Below are 22,408 nucleotides of genomic sequence, written 5' to 3'. Positions count from 1 at the left end.
TCTTTTCTCTCTACATGCTCCCATTAGGTTCAGTTCTAAAAATATGGAATCTTATTTCACTGTAATGGTGATAATTAAGTAAAATACTAAAACCTCTTTAAAAATCTTGTTTTACTGTGTTACTGACACAAAGTCATAGTTGGTGCTCAACTTTTTTTAAATTAAATGAACATAAAAGCTTGTACTAGTTGGGCCCCCTGACCCTTACTCCTCTTTTGGGGGTGACCCTGGCCCTTTTACAGAACTTCTTTTGCAAACAATCTGGGGGTGAGCTTTGATGGCAACTTCACATCTGAGAAATCAATACATTCTGTTGTTAATGTCAGCTTCTTCCAGCTGAGGCTCTTTGCAATCATTAAAAACGTTCTCTCATCTGCTGATTTTGAGAACATAATTGGTGCTTTCATTTCATCCAGGCGTGATTATTGAAATAGCCTTTATTTTGGAATCAGCCAAGCTCTGCTTCTTTCATCTCCAACTTGTTCAAAATGCAGCTTCTTTATTTTGCCTTTGAGTATTTTAGAATTGATTTTAAGATTTTATTGGATATTTTTCAATCACTAAATCGATTAGCACCCTCTTACCTTACTGAACTATGCATAGCCCTAATGGACCATCAGGGTCAGCTGTTCAGATGCATGTGGTTGTTCCAATAAGCAGACTGAAGCATAGCACAGACCAGGCCTTTGCCTTTGGCTCTTAAAAATTAGGATCTCACCATCACTTGATATTTTTTAAAACCACTAGAAGACACATCTTTACTCCCCAGTGTTTACATGTAAATAAGTGAGTGTTAAATGAGTTTTGACACTTTCCTTTTCTTTTCGTTTCTTGTTTGTATTCTACTTTTATCTTTTATGTATTTTTCTGTTTTATTCAATTTAGTTTTACATTTTATCAAAGTTGGCCAACCCATGTTGTTTTTAATTGTGGTTACAAATAAATTGACTTGACCTTTTTTCTCTTTCTATTCAGTTTTTTTTTTTTCTTAATCTTCACACACCCATACTCAGAAAAATGCACTGAGGGAAGCTCTGGGTTTAAAATCTTGCCAACGAATATTTAATCATGGAGGTTGGAGGAACCAGGGAAGAAATGTTTGAAAGGCAGATAGAGGGGTAAATGACCCACTCTACGTCCTAAGCCACAGCATTCCCAAATCAAACACAAGAACTAGTTTAAGTTCTTCTGTACTCTTTCTTACATTTTTGCAGTTGCATTCCTCATGCAGTTCATCACTTCATCATGATGGGAAAGCATGTCAGAAATGCCACAAAGAGGAACAGATATCAAAGTTTGCTTACTTTTCCTAAGAATCCATTTGTTTTCTCCCCCTTCTTTCTTGCAGTAGAAAAACAAGCTCCACAGATGTGGAAATGACTCAAACGCAATAATCCATCACAACAATGACAAGGCCTTTATTTGGTTTTGTCAAAGTTAGTTTTATTGCTATTTCATTTTGTCCCAGTTGAGTGTTTTTGTATCACTTAGTTCGTTTTGTTAAGCTCTCTTTACAGTCAATCACCTAAAAGACTATATTTACATTATTATATAATGAAATCAAAGTAAATCCATTGAAAATAAGTACCTAAATAGGACATGCATTTTGAAATAGAACATTTAGAAAAGGTTAACTTAAAGAAAATCTATTTTATACCAGCTACTGTGTTTCAACACACTTATTTGTACCAAAGCAGATCCAGTTTTGTCCCGCTACAAGGCCACAGCATGACTCCATCTTATCCGGGATTGGCTCCTCGGGGTGCAGGACACAGCTGTAAATAGATGCAAAGAGGAAACTAAGTGGGTGATCGTGTTGTTTCAGGCTTGTTAACAACACACTAGCAGAGACACCCCCCCACCCCCACCAACACCTCACACCAACCTCCCCCTTAAGTGACTGACAGTCTGAAAACATCATCAGTCAACTAGCCAGTGACTGTCCAAGCTATCCAGTGAGCTGGTTGCAGTCACCTGTAATGCACTTTGTTAGGGAACCAGCAGGCATGTTGTTCTGTCAGTGAGCCACCCAAAGAGCAAATCCCAAATCGGTGTGTTTCAACTTGGCGGTCGGTCAGTCATTCAACACCTTTTGGTTCATGCTATCAGAAAGAATTTCCTGCCACAGTTTTCTCCTCCCTTAACACCTGGACACGCAGACACACACATGCATACAGACACTTGCAGGAGGCAGACAGACACAAGCCAGCCAAATGGCTTCTGCAGTCACACTTTGTTACTCTTTGTTCTCAAACAAGCAGCAGTGCTCCCACTGAATTCTCACATCTATTCAGCAGATGTTTCTCTTTCAAGTAATCAGAGAGTCTACCTGCAAAACTCTGCCGGTTCACTGTCTCTTGTGTATTCCATTATGAAAAACCACAGGACTTGGATGGGTTACTGCCCTGAAGGTTGTTTTAGCTCATGATCAAATCCAGCATGATTTACTGTGAGTGAGCTGGACAGATTTCAAAGGTGCCTCACATGGGCTATGATTTGATAAGCATATTATGGATCAAACCATTGACCTCACTGTCTCGCCACAGTGGATTGGATATTACTCAGTATTTGACATAGGTTACATATTGCATGTTTCTCTTTATTTGCACTTCATAAACACTGCAAACATGCAAAAATAAAGAATATACAGAAATTTTATGTGATTTTTTTTAAACCGAATTTATAAGCATGTCCCCTTTTTAAATAACCCAATTAAACAGAAAAAAGAGCACAAAAACAGTTTGCTTTCTGCCATTTAAACAGAATTAGTTTTTATGCTGGACTGTTGTTTGTGTACCATTACTGTCCTTGTAAAGGAACAGCACACAAAAAGGAATGTCGTTGTGTTTTGGTGTCATTTTGGCTTTTCACACATCTACTAATCTCTAATCTTCTAACCTGGAGATGCAAGTGCTTCATTTCCTGTTTCAGTCGATCTGTAGTTCAGCTATAAAGTGGTGATTTTTTTTGCAGATACCACACCTATAATATGGGAGAAGACTACAGTAAGTCAAGGGCACCTCAAGCATGAGTACAAATACTTACATGGCTGTGTTGACACAACCACAGCTTAAGTTTGCAAAATGTCCTTTAGACAATGATACTTTACTAACGTCAGCTGCACACACACACACACACACACACACACACACACACACACACACACACACACACACACACACACACACACACACACACACACACACAGGCTCATTTACATCATAACAGATGGCCTCTACAAAAGTGCACACACAAGGGTTTAAGCAGAACATCATTTGCACAAACATCTGCTGGATATGAGGTCCAGCATTGGTGTTTATTCACATACAGAGAGTGATTGTCGAAATTCAGCCAATGTGGAAGTAACATTGGCTGAATGTCAGGATCTAGTTGTGTACAGTCTTCCAAAAAGCTAGCACTATGTAGTCTGATGGCAGTGACGGTCTGCAAAGGGTTGCGGTCAACAAGCCACTCTGCTAACAAGCATCAATTATTCGCTGAAGGTCACAGGAGTCCAGAGTTTGGCACCATGCGTACTCTTTTGGAGAAGGACGTTTTGGACATCAGCTAAGTGAAAGGAGTGTGGACACATTTGGTCACCCCAGGTCTTGCATGAATAAACAACACTTTTCACACAGTGCTGACTCACAGATGGTGAGCTCCAACTCTCTAAGTCTCTCCTGGTGCTTGGTCAACTCCTGCTGGCTTTTGTCATGGCTGATAGTCTGCAGTGTGCATTTGATGAGATAAAACAAAAAGATACTATAGTAAATAATACTTGAGAAAGGGAAAGTATTCCTCATGTTCATCTGCTTGTTCCAAAGTCCCTTCTAGCCAGTAGTGTGCTCTTCTTTTCTAGCTCTCTCCACTGTCCTTGTTGTGGGCTATTTATGTCAACCTGTAGCCATAGTCTCACCCCTGAGGTAGTAAACAGGAAATGAAATGAAAGTAGAGTTCATTATGAAGCAAAAGAAAGCTCAAAAAATTGTTTTTAGCAGTTGGTTTCACTTTACTACAGAGAAGTTCTTCATATATCATAAATTCAGTGTATCTACATGTGATCCTGCCAGGACCTTCAGTCTTAGCAGGTGTAACGACACCAAAACAAAACTCAGACTAAAGCCAAGTAAGAAGCAAATGGCTCTAGTCAATAAAATAAAGCCGCTTCTCCAGTTGCTTTTCCCCTGCGTCGTCTAGACAGAAATGCTTATGCTCTAAGAGGTTTTCCAGATACTGAAATCTTCTGTGAAAAGCATTGTGAGTTGGCCACAGGTAAATCCTCCTTATAATTTCTCAACTCTTTTTGCATCCATTAAACAAGACTTTCAAGATTACTTTAGCCAAAGTAATAAATCTATAACTGTGGCAAAAGAAAATGGATACATGTCCATATTTCAGCTCCCTCTGGATATTGTGCAAATATACGGGCTCTAGAGGGGACTCAGTTCTGGTTTTGAGGATAACTGCTCTGTATAATCACTTTCTCTTCATGGCTTGAGCAAGTTTTATGACCACAGCACCGATTGAAACAAAAAATAAAAGCAAAATTGTCAATAAGTGACTGTTTTTCTAATCACACTGCAAAGCTATTCTTTGTAAATCTTTTCATACAGTATATACAAAGTGACCACAAATATATGTTTGGAAAAGAGAATAAATTGTGAGGTAGGTGCATTATGTGCTGTGTGTGCAATTTGTTAAATGGACGGAATGAACCTCATATCTGCTCTATATGAAAGGAGATATTCAGCTGCTCTTTGTTTAGGATTATAATAGCTATACATTCAGTGTTTGCAATATAGGCAACATAATGTTATCCTTACAGCTCTGCTTTCCCAGCCAGTTTGCTGTTTATTGGCTTTCACTAGCCTGGACGACGTACATCACGGTAAACTGTTGCAGAAGGAGCCAAACATATGGCGCCAATAAGATTAATAGTTGGGAAACACATGAAAGATCAGACAGAAGACAAGGAAGCCATTCAGATCTTCTCTTACAATCAGTCTGGAATAATTTCCATGTTGTATAAAAACCATATATATGGGAAACAGACCAAGTGGCTTTGATAGTATGGTACAAAATAGCTCTTTCCCCTACAAATGTAATCCTGATATTTAATTATTCCTCATGTTTAAGCTGTTGAGGATGTGAATGTGACAATTTTACAAAATTGCCTCACACCATCGTTAAAATCGGAAATAAATCCCATTAACATCACCTTTAAAGAGTTTTGATTGTGTGTGTGTGTGTCTTTGTGCGTGTGTGTGTGTGTGTGTGTGTGTGTGTGTGTGTGTGTGTGTGTGTGTGTGTGTGTGTGTGTGTTCACGTGAGTGTGCAAAAATAAAAAAAAACAGCTTGCAATAATTTATACTCAAAAAGACCCAAAGGGCTCTATGCCAAATTTTAGCAGTTTGTTAGGTGTGCCAGCACACTTCACACTGCAGGGAGGGCTAAACGTAAATTAGAAAACTATTTAAACATTGGCGATGGGCTCCCACCTGTTTACTTTTACCTTTCAACCAATTAATAGCTTACAGACTGGGTTACTTGTAGCAGGAGCAATCATGTACATGTGAGTTCAGTGATGCACATGCACACATATGCAGAATATAATGCGTAACAGTGATGTGCTTATGTTAATGTGTGGATAGAGAGTGGATGCAGTGCACCTCACCCAATGTGCCGATGTCAGAGTCCAATCAAAAAGCCACAAATCTGATCACGCGATACATTGTCATTCACTCCCTGAACAGAACTGATTTAAAGATTTTATTCATAGAATCAAGCAAATGATGCACTCGTTCGACTCACCAGAGCATCTATAAAGTCTTCTACCTGCTGTATTAAAACAGCATTAATCCATTTTTGTTTTGAGGTTTCTTTTTTCTCTTTCATCTGCTAGAGTACACATAATGTTTGCTACACTGGGCAAATCCTAAAGTGACAGGGCAGAAAGATGAGGTTAGGATAATAACAACTGGAAAGAAGACAGACATCATTACAAGCAATACATTTATATCCATTTTTAATTAGGTGGCTGGCTTTTCTCAGTCCACTGGGACCAGCTGACAGCCAAACTAGAAACTCTTCCCTTCTCTGAGTAACTGCAATCGTGCAGTGAGAGGTCAACCAGCTCAAGTCCTCAGCTCAGTTTAATCAGTGTTGACACGGGAGCACATTTACATTACATGACATGTTTCAACATGACAAGTGTTTGGGTGCCTCCTACTTATATTAGAAATATGTGCTACTGTACTCATTATCATATGTATATTACAAAAAATACAGTATATAGTAAAATGCACAATTTTATGCATTTTATGATTGGGTGGGGCTTCCTTCTGACGGCAGCTTGGTCATAAATCATTATCTACATGTGAGGACATGCTCTGAGTCCAGTTTGCCAAAGTGCATCATAATGGAGCATTTTAGTTCAGTGCCGTCTTCTGTTTCAGAAAACAGGTTTAGTGAAAGACGAAGGAAACTCTGGGTTTTCTGTTCCAGGAAGAGCTAACTTTACCTCGGAGGCAGTCACCAGGGTAACAGCAGACTCACTCCCCCTCTCCTGCTACACTTAAAGCAGCTGTCTGACACTGTGTTTGATTTCCGTATTTATCCAGTTGATGCCAAAGCACATTTCAGAGCACATTAATCAGTTTGCACCTTTACAAATGAACTCCTGGTTTAATTTGTTTCTTTTTATGTTCAACATCAGAACTTTTACAATCAATGTAAGGACACATATCATGGTATGTGGTGGATTTATTATCATTATTAAGTGAAACAAATCAAAGAGTTAAAACAAAGTGAAACTAAGTTCTAAACACTTTTTTCTTTCGGCTGCTCTCTTTAGGTGTCACTGCAGTGGATCATCTGGCTCCATATTACCCTATCACTAGTATCCTCTTCTCTCAACCCTCTGCACATCCTTCATTAGGTCCATTAACCTCCTCTGTGGTCTTCCTATTTCTCCCTTGCCTGGCAACACTATATATTTAAAATCCTTTGAACAATATATCCACTATCCCTCCTCTCCACAGGTCCAAACAATCTCATCCATGCCTCTCTAACTTTGTTTCCAAACCCATCTATCTGAGCTGTCCCTCTGATACACTCATTTCTAATTCTCTCCATTCTGGTCAATCTTAATGAAAAGTCAGTGCCACTGTGTCCAAACCATATATTATACAACTATCACTACCATCTTGTAAACACAAAGCCTCAAAAGAGAAAAACTGAAATTGGTGGTTCAATATCTGGTTGCATTGGGCAAGATACTGAACCCTGAGTTGTCCAGGTTTGTTAAATTGAGTGGGAATGTGTGGGAATGTCAGATAGACAGCATTAGCAAAAAGAATACATTGCTTTTATGAATGTGGGAAATTAGAGTAGAAAAGTGCTATATAGGAACCACTCCATTTACCTCCTAATGTGGATACTTTATCACTTTAAAATGACCATTTTCTCTAGCTATACCACATTGCCACAGCCTGTTCATCAATGCCAACCAGACCACATATTTTGCAGAAGCTGGAAACACCACTGATAGCAGCAATTTTGGTATTCATCACTGAATACCAAGCAGTACGTGAAGCAGTATGAAAAACTTGGCACCATCCACTCTAGCACATCCCCAGCTTCTACCAGAGAAGGCTTTAATGCAGAGCTATTAAAATACCTATGCATGTGGTAAAAAAGACTCACGAATTAATAGCAGAGCTGTGGTATTCCTGCACCGCTGACAATGGTGTGGTTTCATACAGATTGCACGTGAATGGTTCAACTATCTACACATTCTGCATTTAGTCACAAAGAAAGTTCAGCTTACTGTCATATAATGTCAAGAGGTGACTTGGCCAAAAGTCATAGCTTCCCCTTAAGATGAAAAATCCAACAGCTCTGAGTAAAACAGACACAACCACTTGACTCATGTAAAAGATCACAGTGAAAGCACATGTACTGCAGTTTTTCCTAACATGACTTAATCACAGCCAATTACTGAGTTTAATGGCGGCTACATTGAGTTTTCCATTACCGTGTGCACTTACCTAGTATAGTGAGAGTCAAAAAAACACCAGTTAAAGCTCCTGCAACACCACACAAGCGTTTTGAATTACGTACTTCTGCTAAATTGACCTTTATCAGGTTAATGATGGGTGGGGCTATGGTAATAAATCTAGAGGTTATAGCTTATACCTTAGGATAAGTCTAAAGGCTGAATTGGATAATGTGTTGAGAAGAAATATTTGGATCAGTTTTCAGCTCCTGACATCTTATTAACAGCTACATCATCTAAACCTCTTTTCACTCATGAACTAAAAAACTGTAGAGTCACTTAACGTGCCATTTTACAACCATCTCTTCATGCCGTGTTGCCTCTATTCACCCTTAGTTGGTTCATTACTGTGCATGAAATTGCCCTTCTCACTCCGGTGTGAAAACTGCTTCCCCACTCAGTGCTCATAAATTATCTGAAGAGAGAAAAGGAGGGGCCGCAGTGGTTTTCTGTTACTCTAACAAATTGGTGTGTTTTGTTGAAGAGAGAGAGAGAGAAGATAGTTAAAGGGTGGGAGAGAAATAGAGGGATGATGGGAGGGGAAGATGAGTAAGTGTTAGGTCTTTTGCATGAACAGCCTTTGAAACAGCGCATCTCAGTTTACATCAGGACTTTGAACCAGATGTTAAACAAATCTCTCTTTCTCTTTCTTCTTGTTCAAGTCACATTCATTTCTGTCTCTACATTCGGTATGCAGTTCTGTTGTTGGGCTTATGTACAAGCTTCTGATTATTATTAAAACTAAACTAAAGGCTAAAACTACACGTGAAAAAGCATTTTAGTTAACTAAAATAGAAATAAAAACTAGACTTTTAAAAAAATTATTACTTGGCTGATGAGTCATTAAAAGATATGTGTATTGGATGTTTACAATACTATAAGACACTATGAGCCAGCTGCTATGAAAAAAAAAGTTTTTATTGTAATATCTGTACTCATTTTCCAAAATGTTGTCTCTGCCACATGCCCCCCATACAGACATAATTGATAAGACTAAAGCTAATACTGAAACTAACTAAAACTAAAGTTTTTCTGCATAAATGATAGGGATTTGCCTTCTCAAGGGTTGTTTGAGTTGGTAAAGGATAGCTAGATGCATATTTATTTAGCCTTCTGTATAGATGTTTTTTCGGTATCGGTAATTCCCTTTGATAGACAAGTTATTATTCACTGTTACAAGAATCAGAACAGGAAAGCCAAGTACTGGGTGTGACAGGAATTTGGGAGAAACGACTTCATACCACCATCGCCGAGTCTTTTTTTCATTTTAGCAAAGTTCATAGTTCATGTATACTTTAAGTTCTGTATACTTTAATAAATTCAGAAAGGGGAGGTCAGTGCCTTTATTATGACTTCCAAGAACTTATTATGTCTTATTAAACTTTTTATAAGACAAAGTAAAGATGGGAAAGTACTTACATCTGGTGGGAAAAAAATGTTGCAGTGATGAGTTTTGTGTTTTTTAGTTTCAAGAAACATGTTGAAATTTGTTTTATGGTTATTTGCAAAAGAAGTATGATTGTAAGCCAAGCATGTGCTGGAGCGATCGTGGCTCAAGAGTTGGCAGTTCATCTTGTAATCGGAAGGTTGCCGGTTCGAGCCCCGGCTCGGACAGTCTCGGTCATTGTGTCCTTGGGCAAGACACTTCACCTACCACCTACTGGTGATGGCCAGAGGGGCAGATGGCGCGATATGGCAGCCTCGCTTCTGTCAGTCTGCCCCAGGGCAGCTGTGGCTACAACTGTAGCTTGCCTCCACCAGTGTGTGAATGTGAGAGTGAATGAATAGTGGAATTGTAAAGCACTTTGAGGTCAAAGGAGCTTGCAAAGAAAAACATCTGGACTTCTTTAAGTTGCTTGAAGACGTTTCACCTCTCATCCGAGAAGCTTCTTCAGTTCTAAGGTCAAATGGCGGAGAGTCCCAGATTTAAACCCAGTGGGAGTTTTCCCCCAAAGAGGGACAAAAGGACCCCCTGATGATCCTCTAATCACCTGAGCCGTGTGAAAATGGGTGTGGGTCCCAATCAGCCAGGGTTTCGGGTGAGCTCATTATGAAACCTGGCCCCACCTTATCATGCGATTTCCTGAGGTCAGATGGCCCAGGATGTGAGTGGGCGTTAAGGCGTCTGGGGAGGGAACTCAAAACTGGATTATAGATGGCAGACAGTTGGTGTCGTAAACCCCCGCCTCAAAGATGGTCGCTCATATATGTGTGTGTGTGTGTGTAGATAGATAGATAGATAGATAGATACTGTGTAAAATGCATTCTTTGGTGCTTTTAAAGCAACAATAAAAACTCTTCTAGCATAACTACAGGCTTAAGTTTGGACATAAATTTTTACCCATCACACCATGTGAACACAGGCAGACTGTGGTGTCTGTTTTTGTTTCTGAAAACCAATCACAATATGATAGAAAACAGCTGCTTTGTGTGTGTGTGTGTTTACCTTAGTAGAAATAAACCAAAGACAATGTCAAACTGTCTTGAAACACATGGACAGCATACAGATTGAGTGTTAAGTGATTCCTTTGGATCATTTTTTGCTGTATAGAGCTTAGCTTGGTCATATCTGCAGTTGTATATGAAAGCATAAGATAGTATTATGTCTTTGCATAAATACATCAGAGGAAGTATGGATATGTGTTTGCATGCAATACTTACTTCTTTGCAGGGGGCTTTACACATCTAACAGTTACCAAAAAAGACTGTGTAAAACATGACTGCATGTAGTAACTCATGCACACACACACATTTCTATGCGCACTCAGACAGTGTGGGTGGGATGGCTGCAGGAGCAGATTCACTCTTACAGTTTGATCACATCATTCAGTTGCCTGGCAGGGTAAACGCTATTAAATGCTGAGAATCCAAACTGTTCTCTGTGTGTCTGTGCATCCGTGTTTGTCAGAGAATAATGTAGCCTTTCAATCCACTTGCAAACATTTCAAACATTTAAAGGTGGGGTTTTGCTATATTTTTTGTAAAGATAATCAAAAATCAATTATTTCAATATACAGTATCTGTGACTACAAAGCTGCACAGACTCTACAATCACTCACAGAGTTGCTTAGTTGCCCTCTCAAAGTACCACCAGTGTGTGTTTAGTGAGGTTTATATAAGCCGCTTCCAATGTTTATTCTTAAATACAGTGATATATACAGAATTGTTATGAATGTCTATTAGCCACAGACATTAAGGTTCATAAGAGCTACTATTAAACCAGGCAGTACTCAGTGGTGCCTAATGCAAGTCTGATAATACTGTTGCACAATAAGTAAGAGCTAGATCCCAGGGTTGGAGGAGAAATTATGATCATCATTGTTTCGTTGCTTATTAATATGTAAAAGCTCATTAGATGTACAATTTGGTGATGACTATCACTGTGAAACGAGTACACCACTAGTTTAGCATTGCATCCTGACCAATGTATACCAAACTCATAGTTTTAAAACAAGAAGGATAAAAAAAATGCAGCAACATGTATTTGTTTTCCCTGCCGTTTCCTTCCTTTGCTTTGTTAATTTAGTATCTCATCATCAGACATGAGGACGTTCAAGTCCCGTATTAAATAAACAGGTTTCACTGGTGTTATAAAAGACTGTTCATTGTGCCAATTTTAAAACAATAGTTTAGATTCATCCTTATTTTTTCAATTACCCGTTATATTTGCAGCGAGAAACACATTGAGAGAGACTGACAGGTATTACGTAACTATGTATTTGTGTTTTTGAGACTCTTCCAGTAACTTCCAGTAATTCATGGACGCTGCTGTATTCCTGCCATGAAGTCCAAAGAAATCCACCCTCACTCACAAGCTTGGATGCATCCATCATATGCATACAGTACACTTACAAGCAAATTGCCTCACAGAGGAAAGCGTGCATGTGCGCATGCACATGTGCATGCATGCACACATGCACATGTGCATGCACCCACAGCTGTGAAAGTTTAGTTTGGATTTCCATGAACATACAGCAGAGGCAAGCCTCCAATCTCCTCTCCCAGCACAGGAGACGGCATCTGCCAAAACCAACACAGGGTGATTGTGTGTGCATCTGTGCATCTGTATGTTGTGCAAAATAGTATTTTGTATCTACATGTGAAATAATGCACATGCATTTGTGTATGTGCATGCTTTTTTATGAACAGGACAGCTTCCCAAAAATGTGAAAAGTGACTAATACGATCCTTTGTTTTATCCTTATTCTCCCAGTCTCTCCCTTGCTCTCTGCTAGCTCAGTATTGTAATGCAGTAATTATCCTCAGTGTAAGATTTATGGAATGGGTTACACTAGCAATGATGCTCATGCAGACTGTTGGAGAGGGAGCGAGACTCATGTTACACAGCATGGTTCCACTTAACACCACCATCAACACATGACTGAAAAAATAATGCTGACTAAACAGTATATAAGTCATTAGCTGTAAGCTATCAAACAATTTACTGCTCACATGTGTATGCAGGACTCTGTATCTGTGTGTTTGCTGTGCAAATATTGAATCTGTATGTATTACGGATTCTGATTCATAAAGATTAGAAGGGCTTTTATTTTTTTGCCGTAAACGTCACTGAAACATTCTTAGCTTTTCCTGCGTTGTCAGATTAAAACAGGTGACCTAAGCAATGTTTTCTCTGGTATAAAATTGTAACATACAATAGCCATTTTGATAAGCTGTTACTCACTTCTCAATAGAAATAATGTGAATACTACTAAAAATCATCATCATTAACATCACAAAGCCTCAGTATTAGTTGTTATCAACAAAACAAATGTTCACTATGCCAGCACTGCACGTTGTATTACATTTGTTAGGAAAATGCATTTGTAGATTGAGCAGCAGAGTTGCAAATGTTGATTTCGCCCTTGAATGACTTGTCTGTTTTTCATATTTATATTTATTCTGTTGTTGACTGTTTTTCTGGTACCCCAGTGCTGACAATCTGGTGCCTGATCAGCACCTGATTAGCTGCACCTGTGAGCAGCGGTCACCTTTGACTGATCTGGCTATAGGGCAAGTTCAAGCTGATATTTTGCAACATCAAACAAAAGCCAACAGCAGAATAAGCATTAGCAAAGAAGACAAGTTTCTGATGGGTGCATCTCACATGATCAACCCTGCTGCTCAACCCACAAATGCATTTTCCTTACAAACAATTCACATGAGCACCATTTAAGGGAAAATAAACAGGCTTTCTAACAGTATAAGACTTATTGCCAACAAACGTTGTAACCAGTGTTGGGACTAACGCGTTATTAAGTAACGCGTTACAGTAACTACGTTATTATTGTGGTAACGAGCACGGTAACTAGTTATTATGCCAAAATCAGGAACGCGTTAGTCGTTACTGGGATTTCGAAAGGGTCGTTACTCGTTACTGAATCCACAGATTCAGTAACATTAGCAAGTGGCGGAAGCCAGCAGGTGGATGAAGGAAAAGGGACGCAGAAGGAAAAGAGACCCGAGGCGGCCGCCGGTCCAAGTGTGAACTGAACTTCAGGTAAGAAGTTATGACCTGCAGTCTCTCTGGGTCAGATATAAACCAAGCTTAGGTGGAGTTTATTTTCGTTATGCTGACTTTTTCGTACTGCGTGCTAGCTAGCATGACGGAGTTTCTATACAGCTGGGTGGGTGCTATGAAGTTAATGATGTTGAACCTTATTTTGTTCATAAGTTATTAGAGTTGCCAACCGTCCCGTCTGGTATTCAGAGAAAATATTACGCGTTTCTTATTGAGGTGAAAAGGAACAGTTTGTCCCGTAATTCAGCTACAATGAAAAAGACACAAAGCTGGAGTTATTCTGTGTCTTTACGCTGCACAGCTGCCTCTTCTTCTCTCATTCTCCCCCCTCCCTCCCTCTCCTGTTTCTACTTCAATCATGAAACTGATCAGTGATCAGCTGATCGGCTTTTCTCTCTTGTTTGTTTATCGCTCACTTTGCGCCGAAAGAGGAAACCAGCGGATGTCGCGCTAAACAACAGCAGCATGTTTAAGCTTGATCAGCTGTTGTTAGAATTTATTAAATATTAATTTCTAGTATCAGCTGATGTTTGCTGGAGCCACAGCTGCAAAAAAGCTGCTGGTCATGATATGGTTTGGTTATCTGGTGAGAGGGAAACATGAAGATGAAACCAGGAGATGTCCTTACTGGATCATCAGAGCTGAGCAGGTGATGGAGAAACAGGTTTACCTTTTAGGTGACATGAATGAGTTGAAGGGAAGTTATGAACTGTTTCTGAGAGACAAATAACCCCAGGATCCTTTTTTAGGTAGCTGACAGCTGGTAACTGTGCAGGTGCGGATCTAGCAAAGTGTTGCCAGGGGGCAGGTAGGGCATTAACAGGGAGAGGGGGGCACAAAGAAATACTTTTCTTTCTTATTCTCATTTAAAATGTCTCGCTTTTAAAAAATAATTATCGGAATCTTACAACAAACGATTGATAGATTGATGCATATATACCATCAAAACAGTGTTCATCACTGCCACAACAGTGTTTGTTTTCATTCAAAGGCTTTATGATTTTTCCTATAATGGTGGGCCGGTCTCTAGTCAAAATGCCCGGGCCAATTTTCTGTCCCAGTCCAGCCCTGTATGCAGCTCATCTGCAGTCTGGTGTTACCTACATCTTCCTATTCAGAAGGCAGAATTTCCGAGTTCTGAGTACAATCGAAAGCACCACGACTGCAGTTTTTGTGTTGGATGTAAAAGGCGCACATGACGCTGTGACGTAGGCTAGAATCATGGCAGCAGTCAATGACGGTCCAGGCGTGGGATTTCTCTCGTGGAAATATGCACATTATCTTTTCCTTTCTATTGGTAGGTGGCACAGTGCACTTGTGGCAAGTAAGCAAGCTAGAAGACTGGCAAAGTTATGGAAGCAACACATTAACAAGAGAATTCTGAGTAAAACCAAAGTTACTTTCCCTAGTAACTAGTTACTTTGAAAGTAACAAGTAACTTGAAGTAACTGAGTTACTTTTGAGAGAAGTAACTAGTAATGTAACTAAGTTACTATTTTAAAGTAACTTACCCAACACTGGTTGTAACAAACACAAATCTTCATACTTTTTGTACTAAATTTAATTTAAAATACATCATGTACTTTGAAACGAAAGGTTAAAACAGTCTTTATTAAAGGTCTAATATAATAAAACTATCTCTCTGTCTAAAGAGAAACAAAGACTGTAGGAAATCTTACATGAAGACTTAATGATGTAACAAAATTTCTTACCATGATGAATGTTGTCAGATGTTTGTTATATGGGCTGATATAATTTGGATTTGTCTGTTTTTGTTTTTTTCTAGACAGCTTTATTTTGTGTTTGATGAGACTAATGAAGTTGATTAAAGACATTTGCTTCAATGAGAAACAACAGCACACATCTTGTCCACCAGGTTTTTCCAGAACTCTTTTTTTGTTTGTTTGTTTATTGTAATGTTGAATTTTGTGAACATGGGTCTGACTCATCTACAGGACTCAGACAGTGGGCAAGGGAGGTGGCCAGTGGATTATTGTTTATAAGATTGAGATTTGATCCTCACAGAGTTCTGCACTGTCTGCTTTTCTAGAAACCCTCCTCAGCTTAGACCAAGCAACTTCCCCGACATGTTTACGACTGCAACCTACATCTTTTCATTGCAAAAATGAGACCAGAGGAAAACTGTAAGCCACTTTGTCACACTGTATGGTGAACAAAGGTTTTTCTAGGACTCTAGGACTTTAATTTTGTTAACATTACACAAAATTCACACTATACAGTGTATATTGCGTAACAAAGCTAATCTGTGTTTTGTCATGCCCAGTGTTGGTCAAGTTACTTGAAAAAAGTAATCAGTAACTAATTAGCGATTACTTCCCTAAAAAAGTAATCCCGTTACTTTACTGATTACTTATTTTCAAAAGTAATTAATTACTTAGTTACTTAGTTACTTTTTAAAAACACGATTTGCAACCTGAGTAGGTGATAAAGCGATAGATCTTTCAGCCCAATTCTACTTTTTCTGCATAATCCATCATACAAAATGTATTCAAATGGAAAAGTCTCTTTTTAAAACTTGTTTTATGCATCAAGCAAAAATTTAATTATATGCAACATTCTCTGACTGGAAGAAATTTGTTTAACATTTAAACTTATTTTCTGCACATTCCAGCACATAAAATATTTTTTTTCTGTGTGTTTACACTCACTCTTTCAAATAGATGCAAGTAAAACACAGTAGAAAATAAATAACATCAAAGACTAGCGGTCCTGTTGCTCTATTTACAAGTAACGCGTTACTGCCCATCTCTGCTAGTATGTGGTAACATAGCTGGCTGTGAACCAGACATGAGGGGAGCAGGGGATTTGAAAGCTACCATCGAGCTCCTGTGCTTGGCAAACTAACTGAAGATTATATGTGTTCTCTGCGCTAATCCTGGCCCTATCTCTGAGGGCTTTCCGGTTGAAGGACAGTTTTTTAACACATAATGGTAAAGAATGACACTTTAATTGTGGTGCATTAAGCACAGAGAGATCTGCTTTAACCTTCTGACCTGTGAAGGTCAGTACTTCCACGCTTTAAACGCTGCACGCTCATACTCTCTCCGGCACTCATATGATCCACTGTTGATCTGCACACAGCTGTTGTCACGAACGTCCCACTCGCTTATCGCTTACGTCACTGTCATGAGACATTCTCGCAAAAAAAATCACGGTTTTAGTAACGCAGCGTTCCTACGGGAAAGTAACGGTAATCTAATTACCGTTTTTGCAATAGTAATCCCTTACTTTACTCGTTACCTGAAAAAAGTAATCAGATTACAGTAACGCGTTTTACTGCCCATCTCTGGTCATGCCTTCCTATGCTCTCTTTTTTTGATCTTTTCTCTCTTCTTCCCCATGCCACAAACCTGCCATGGTCCAGGGTGAGTGTCTGGTGTTTCAGTGTACTTTTCCACCACGACTCCTGCATATAAGCATCACTGTCCCTCCCATGTCTATCTCGTCTCACCTGCGAGCCATCAGCAGCAGAGATGGGCAGTAACGCGTTACTGTAATCTGATTACCTTTTTCAAGTAACGAGTAAAGTAAGGGATTACTATTGCAAAAACGGTAATTCGATTACCGTTACTTCCCGTAGGAACGCTGCGTTACTGCGTTACTAAAACCGTGATTTTTTTTGCGAGAATGTCTCATGACAGTGACGTAAGCGAGTGCGCCGTTAGTGACAACAACTGTGTGCAGATCAACAATGGATCACATATCGATTGTGGGAGAGAGTATGAGCATGCAGCGTTTAAAGCGTGGAAGTACTGACCTTACTTTGAGTTTGATTCCATAAAAAGTGACAAAAACATTAGCGTCCGTTGTGCATGGGAAGAAAACTTTTTACAGCGAAAAAAACCCCTAAACTTCCGAGCAAGCACCGAGTGCGCAACGACATAATGGGAAACTCACAAAGAAACTCGCGGATTCTTCAACTGACCGCAGCACACCTGCACCAGGGTAAACCTCCGCCTACCCCAGTCCTGCTTTACAGGTGAAAATAGAGCAACAGGACCACTGAGTCTTTGACTTAATTTATTTTCTGCTGCGTTTTACTTGCATCTATTTGAAAGAGTGAGTGTAAACACAAAAAATATTTTATTTTATGTGCTGGAATGTGTAGAAAATAGGTTTAAATGTTAAACTAATTTATTCAAGTCAGAGAATGTTGCATATAATTAAATTTTTGCTTGATGCATAAAGTTAAAAGATTAAAACTGATAAAACAAGTTAAAAAAAGAGACTTTTCCATTTGATTACATTTTGTATGATGGATTATGCAGAAAAAGTAGAATTGGGCTGAAAGATCTATCACTTTATCACCTCTTCAGGTTGTAAATCGTGTTTTTAAAAGGTAACTAAGTAATTAATTACTTTTGAAAATAAGTAATCAGTAAAGTAACAGGATTACTTTTTTGGGGAAGTAATCAGTAATTAGTTACTGATTACTTTTTTCAAGTAACTTGACCAACACTGATCAGCAGTAATCAGCAGTCCTGCATTTAAGGCCACCCCCCACCCCCCCATGGAGCGCACCGCTCCAGCTATCCAAGTAAACATATCACTAGTAACGCCTCACCCTGCGTCCCTTATCATCTGCCAGTCAATAACCTGCTTCTTCCTCTGCTGCAGTGGACTCTGCGACTCTCGCTCCCTACCCAGTTCACGTGCCTAAGATTCCATAAGTAACAAAGACTTTGCATTCTTGTGCATCCACCCCATGTACCAGCCTACAGAACTTGTGACACAACCAGTCCCAACAGATGGCTGCCCCTCCCTGAGCCTGTTACTACATGAATTTTCTTCCTGTTAAAAGGGAGTTTTTCCTTCCTACTGTTGTAAAGTGTTTGATCACAGGGATCATTTGTCGGGGTGTTCTCCCGAATACTATAGGGTCTTTACCTTAGAGTACAGAGCATCTTCAGACAACTTATTTGGCACTCTGTAAATAAACCTGAATTGAATTTTTCTGTCTTTATTTTGCTCCTTACCTTTTATTATAGATGTTTTCCACTCGGTCCATGTCTTTTTAAGATAAGAGTTAGGAATCTCTTGTAGATCTTTAAATACAAAGAGTACTGATTTATACTGGATCATGTAATGGACAGGAAGCCAGTACAAGGTTGACAAAACTGTAGTAATACAATGTCTCCTTTTTGTCCCAGTTAGTAATCTGGCCACAGCATTTTGGACTAATTGTAGACAAGCCATAGATGACTAACTCTGAATTACAGTAGTCCAGTCTAGATATAAGACAATCCTGTATAATTCTTTCCAGAATGATTTTTTAAAAAAGCTTTTAGTCTGGAGGTTTTCCTAAACTGGAGGAAACTGGTCTAGCATTAATTTGTCAAATTTCACATTTGTGTCAAAGATTATTTCAAAGTTTTTACCATAAGAGGAGTTACAGATTGCAGGTTTTTATTCAGTCTCATCATAGGTTGTCCAAGCATTTTGGTAAGTTTACCACAGTTTCTTCAGTCTCTGTAATCCCAGGCTCACACTGTCATATTGATCATAATTCTACTGCACAACTTTTTGTTCATTTGGTATTTGAAGATGGTATCTGATAGTTCCTTAAGTTACTCTCTGTTGCTGCTCAGTTTAGATTGCTTTTTGATAGTCATTAACTGGTGAATTAAAATAATGCAGAGCTTAGATTTTGGCAACAAAAAAGGCATCTCAGTATCTTGGTTGTCTAACAACATGCAGCTGTAAAACATTACCAGTGTTTAAGCTCAAATTAACAAATTATTCATCTGTTATTTAGATATGCAGATAATGACTTGAAATGGCTTTTAAACGACTTACAGACATCAGTGATATATACCAATAGACTTATTATTTATTAAATACTATGTACTTAAATGAGTCAGCAAATTATTGATGTATCATTAATTATTTAAGAGATTCAATTTAACAACAACAAAAAAAGGGTTAAAAACTGTATTTCATACTATACCTTTGGCATAATCAAAGTGCTTTATCCCATAGTGGCTACTGCCTCCTTTCTCCTTCACATCTTCACTCCTGACCTACTTTTTGCTTCACTCCCTTCAGTCTAATCAATCAGAGCCAACACACAGCTCTGTGGTGGTATCAGCTTTCACAGATCTACTCAAAAACACTCCCAACAATAGAAATTAGTCATGAAGAGTTATAAAAAAGAAAACAAATGGGAGTACATGGCTTAAAAGCCAGACAGAGTGATTGTGCAATTCTTGTGTTGATGCAACATTCTGGATGTGCATGTATGCTTGCACACGCACACACACACACAAGACACACACACACACACAAGACACACACACACACTAATTAATTTCTTAAACATTTAACATACCTCTTTCTAACATTTACCCTAACCATAAGCCCCAAACCAAATCTGCACTCTGAAACTAAAAGGAGTAGTTTAACATTTTGAGTATTTGCGTTGATGAACACCACTTTCATTGCTCTCCATTAAACCTCTCTATTCAAACTACATCATCTCCTGTTCACCACTGTCTAAACGTGTTAATAATAGGATAGAAAAGTATCTGAGGATTCATCTTGAGCATCTACTATATAAACTTAATTTCATAGCATCAAAAATTTTGTCTTTTTTTTTAAGAAACAGCTTAAAACAAAAGGAATAGAACTCACTCCGACTGTGTGAATCGGTTAAAAAAGAAACCTATTGCAAGGTTCAGGGCTGCTTATTCAGTGGGCCTAAGTGTACGCCCAGCTGAAGTGCCCTTGAGCACAATTCCTGTGTAAATCAAACACAGGTTAACAGATGAGACCGTCCTACAGTTCTAGAAAGACTGACTCTCTCCAGCTTTTCAAACTTTTCTCACAGTTATCGAGGAGGAACACCCTGGTGTGTATCTCTCTGCCAGACCTCTACACATGCAGGGCAGACAGCAATGCTCTTGCACTCACGTGCACACACACACACACACGCACACACACACACACACACACCATGTAGTGGATGCAGTAAGTCACGCCCTGTGAGTCAGCCAGATTTTTAATAAATGAACAATTTCTCATTATTTTGCACATTTTTGAATGCACATTCAGTTTGATTATTAAACAGAAACAGCAACACTCGGCCTAACTTATTTTTGTTATTTTAGCTAGCCTCTGGTAGCTTGGCAGATGTTGGTTAAGGAGACAGCAGCAGACAATTGAAAGTGGTTTAAGAGGTCATTCCAGGGTTAAAGTCAAGCAGGGTGGGTCTGTTTTTCTCTGCCAGGAAAACGTCAGAACTCACATCTGGAAACTCTCCGTCAAAAAAATCAAAATCACCTTTATTTTGATTCCTTACGGTACGGTATATAAGCCTCGTCAACTTCAATTGTAAAAGACAATTTGGTAGATTCAGATTGTTGACAGTCTGCTTATCCTGATTCACGTGAAGCATTCATCTGGCATTTAGTTTAAAAAAAAAGGGTGGAATCAACCCCAGTTCCACATCACTACTGAGGAACGATACAGATGTCAAAAAAACGTCAGCTATGATAAAACAGCAAAGACAATTAAAGGCAACGGGTGGCCCCAGTGGAAAACAGGTTTTATCACCAGAGCCAGCTGTGAGGCAAGCGGTCTGAGCAAGCAGTCAACCATGATGATAAGGAGGGTAGCAGAAGATACGGTAGTTTGTTTGATTTGGATGACCTGGCTCTGGCATCTGCTCATGGCTGGCCTGCTAAAATAAGGTTAAGAGAGCCAACAAGACACATGTTTGTAAGAAACAGACCAAGACAAACAGAATGACGACGATAGCGGTCAACCACACGCAGGAAAGTATACACAGAGAGCCTCAAGACAGTAGGTTTGCTGACCTGCTGAACGTATTCAGTATATCAGGCTTCACTTCCAAAAATTACTCCATGGTTTGTATCTGATCAGCAATCTCGCAAATAAAAAAGCACTCACTCAATGGAAGTATCTCTTATTACTTTTATTTATTTATTATTGATTGCTACCACACATTACAAGGGATCACATTTGCAAGAGGTTTAGAATTATTGAAAACAGTAACTGCAGACAATCCCACCCACGTCCTGTGGGAATCCAGCCGGTGACGGTTCACTCTGCCTGGCAGCCAGCCCAAAATAACTGTCTGGATTGAGGATTACAAAGTTGTGTGAAATTTGAAAGAAACGAACAAATCAGCAGTGCAGCTGGACCAGCACTTAAATTATGGTTAGTGCAATTTGGCCCTCATGTTGATTGTGGTTCCAGGGCAGGTCCTGTGAACGGGATTACTGTACGAACCCAGAGTAACATTTGGATAGAACTGTGCTTTGCAATAATGCGAGGATCAGCAAAAGGGTGGAGGCCGATGTGTAGCACTTTGTGCGTCTACTGATTTGACAGTTTGCTGTATGTGCTGGTCCCTTTGTATAAAAAAGGTTTTAGGTCCTTAAATAAACTGTTTCACGGTGACCCAGGAGAGATACAGGACTGTGCAAAACTCTTGAGTCACCCCTCATTAATCTTTTGCTTTGAAAGAGCCAGAGTTTCTTGTAATTTTTTTAAAGTGGTCTTGAGCAATAGTTCTCCAGGCTTTCTGCTGTTGGCTGCTTTTTCACTCATTTTTGGCCCAGTCCTGTTCATGACGATTTTAAGACAATGTTTTTTTTGTTTGTGAAGTCACTTGACACTAACCTGTGAATAATTCAAGCATGGTATCTTTAGGCACTTTGTTTCTGGCATCCATCCATCCATCCATCCATTCGCTTCCGCTTCTCCTTTTAAGGGTCGCGGGGGGCGCTGGAGCCAATCCCAGCTGTCATAGGGCGAGAGGCGGGGTACACCCTGGACAGGTCGCCAGT

At 39.3% G+C, this 22,408-nt stretch overlaps 1 long non-coding RNA gene across 2 annotated transcripts; it reads right to left on the bottom strand.

Moving 5' to 3' along the window:
• Positions 1-1,417: 1,417 nt before the first annotated feature.
• Positions 1,418-19,654, bottom strand: LOC145431764 (uncharacterized). Of its 2 annotated transcripts, XR_013912060.1 has the most exons (3): positions 19,546-19,654; positions 18,575-18,643; positions 1,418-1,775 (listed from the first exon to the last, which is right to left on the bottom strand). It is a non-coding gene; the product is annotated as an uncharacterized LOC145431764 (long non-coding RNA). The 2 variants fall into 2 exon arrangements; XR_013912061.1 differs by lacking the exons at positions 18,575-18,643; positions 19,546-19,654 and adding an exon at positions 2,899-3,108.
• Between the last annotated feature and the right edge of the window lie 2,754 nt (positions 19,655-22,408).

Source organism: Astatotilapia calliptera, chromosome 11 (genome assembly GCF_964374335.1).
Source record: "Astatotilapia calliptera chromosome 11, fAstCal68.1, whole genome shotgun sequence".
NCBI lineage: Eukaryota > Metazoa > Chordata > Actinopteri > Cichliformes > Cichlidae > Astatotilapia > Astatotilapia calliptera.
The sequence above is the reverse complement of the archived record's forward strand: the minus strand, read 5'-3'. Positions and strand labels throughout refer to the sequence as shown.